Below are 2,702 nucleotides of genomic sequence, written 5' to 3'. Positions count from 1 at the left end.
CTGTCCCCCTGGAGCCCCTTTCCCCGTCACTTCCTCGCCAGTCCCTGAGGCAGAGCCCTGGAGTCCCGCTGGGCGTGAGGTGCAGGGAGCGGCCGCAGGTGGGCCCGGGGCTGGAGCTTCCGAGCGTCTCAGGTTCAGAGCTGCACCCCACGAGCCCGGGAGGCGGTGGTCCCTGCCCTGCCTGGGTTGCCCCACGGCGCCCGGCGTCCTTCGAGGTGTCTCGGAGCGGCCCGGCCCGGCTGAGGGATCAGAGCTCGCGCTCCCTTTGCCCGGGGGCTGCAGCCCGGCCCCTCCGCGCGGGCGCCTCGGGCCAAATCCACCCCCTCCGAGACCCGCTCCGCTTTCTAGGAATCTCCCAGACCTGGTGCCACCTGTTGCCGGTTCTCCCACTGAGCCTTCCAGATCTTTGGCACAGCTTCCTTTGAACTGTCACAATCAATTTGAGAATATTTGCTGTATCCCGAAAAGAAATCCCGTACTCAGTGGCATTGACTTACTGGCTTTGCATGGAGAATAGATGGAAAGCCTGATCAGGACAAAGTCTGGTCAGGCTAGGACCCAGAGACCACTGAGGAGGCAGGCCAGGGGCACACTCAAGAACCAGGGAGGAGCAGGCAGGCAGTATCCAGAGACAGGTGGTTGACTACAGTTGGTAGTTCAGTGGGCACGTCCTCTTGTTAGGGAGGAGTGGAGAGGACAGTTGGACGTCCAGGCTTTGACAAGAGAGGAACCTCCCAGTGGACAACGCGTGGAGCTGCAGGCTGATGGGCAATGATTAGTATCAAGGCAGCCCAGCCTCAGCATAGAGTTGCAGGACCGCGTAAAACTCTTAATCCCCAGGAGGACTCATGTGGTCTGCTTAGAACCCCAGAGGAACGGGCTGTGTTGACCCAGTTGTTCGCTGGAACACAAGATGAGAGTGGGGCCAGCTGGAAGGAGGGCTGAGTGCTGAGCCTCACGCTGCCCACTTGACTCGGGTTCTTTCCATTGCTGCCATTTGGGGCCAGGTTGGTCTTGAGGCCTTGGTTGGGAGTTAGGTGACTCTGCTGTGGCGGTTAGAGGCCAGGGAGCCGGCCATTATAGACCCCTCGTGTTTATGTTCTCTGTGTCTGTTCTCTTTCACTGCAATATCTCTCTGAAAATATATCCTTAAAGAAATAAACTCTTTGAGAGCAGGCATCTTAGACTCTTTTTTTCACCAATGTTGCCAGCATATAGAACAAACTCTGTAAATATTCATAGATGGACTGGGCACAGTGGCTCATGCCTGTAATCCCAGCGCTTTGGGAGGCCAAGGTGGGCGGATCACCTGAGGTCAGGAGTTCGAGACCAGCCTGGCCAACATGGCAAAACCCCATTGCCACTAAAAATACAAAAAAATTAGCTCGGCATAGTGGCTTGTGCCTGTAACCCCAGCTACTTAGCTGGGCGTGGTGGTGCACACCTGCTGTCCCAGCACTTTGGGAGGCTGAGGCGGGTGGATTACTAGAGGTCAAGAGTTCAAGACCAGCCTGGCCAACATGAAGTTCTTTCGCTACTAAAAATACAAAAATTAGCCGGACATGTTGGCGTGTGCCTGTAGTCCCAGCTACTCAGGAGGCAGAGGCAGGAGAATCGCTTGATCCCAGGAGGTGGAGGTTGCAGTGAGCTGAGATCGTGCCACTCGACTCCAGCCTGGGTGACAGAGTGAGACTCAAAAATAAATAAATAAATATTCACAGATTAATGAATAAATTCTTAATGTTTGTATAAGTTTGCTATTGTTACTGTAATTAATTCCCCAAATTGAGCTACTTAAAACCATATTGATTTTGTAATCTTACAGTTCTTACTTCTGGTGGTCAAAAGTCCAAATTGATGTCTCTGGGCTAAAACCAAGGTGTCAACAGGGCTATGTTCTTTCTAGAGGCTCTAGGAAGAATTTCTTTCCTTGACTTTACCAGCTTTTAGAGGCCACCTGCATTCCTAGGCCCGTGGTCCCCTCCTCTTCTCCAAATCCAACGGCGTAACATCTTCAAATCTTTCTGACTCTGACCTCCTGTCTCCCCCTCACAAACAAACATGATTACTTTAGACCCGTCTTGAAAATTTACAATAACCCCCTACTGCAAGATCTTTAATCACAACTGATTAAATATCCTTAATTTAATCACAGGATTTTTAAAAGTTATTTTCTTCATTTTGTTAAATAGGCTAGCAAACCATGTCTTCAACACCTTTTGCCTTGTAAACTATTCACAGGTTTTGGGGATGAGAATTTGAACACCTTTTGGGACCCATTCTACCACAGTGCTTAATCACATTTCCCCTTATATTCTTTTATTTTTTTATTCATTTGAGACAAGGTCTTACTCTGTTGCCCAGCCTGGAGTACAGTGGTGCTGTCATGGCTCACTGTAGTGTCCACCTCCTGGGCGCAAATGATTCTCCCAACTCAGCCTCCTGAGTATCTGGGACCACAGGTGTGAGCCACCATGCCCAGCTAGTTTTTTATTTTTTATTTTTTGTAGAGATAGGGTCTCCCCATGTGGCCCAGTCTAGTCTTGAACTCCTGAGCTCAAATGATCCTCCCACCTCGGCCTCGCAAAGTGCAAGGATTATAGGTGTGAGCTGCCACTCCCAGCATTTTTTTTTTTTCTTTTTTAAAGACATGGGGTCTCGCTCTGTTGTGTAGTGATGTTGTGTAGTGTTGTGCAGTGATG

The 2,702-nt window shown here is 50.4% G+C and overlaps 1 protein-coding gene across 1 annotated transcript in view; it reads left to right on the top strand.

Moving 5' to 3' along the window:
- The first annotated feature begins 7 nt into the window (after positions 1-7).
- The window catches only part of TMEM170A (transmembrane protein 170A), a 78,189-nt gene continuing 75,494 nt past the window's right edge, over positions 8-2,702 (top strand). The window contains exon 1 of the mRNA XM_011976809.1: positions 8-98. The gene's annotated coding sequence lies outside the window, so the exon portion shown is untranslated. The remainder of the gene's footprint in view (positions 99-2,702) is intronic.

This window comes from Mandrillus leucophaeus, unplaced genomic scaffold (genome assembly GCF_000951045.1).
Source record: "Mandrillus leucophaeus isolate KB7577 unplaced genomic scaffold, Mleu.le_1.0 Scaffold17, whole genome shotgun sequence".
Classification (NCBI taxonomy): Eukaryota; Metazoa; Chordata; class Mammalia; order Primates; family Cercopithecidae; genus Mandrillus; species Mandrillus leucophaeus.
Note: the sequence above shows the minus strand (reverse complement) of the source record. Positions and strands in the feature narration are given on the sequence as shown.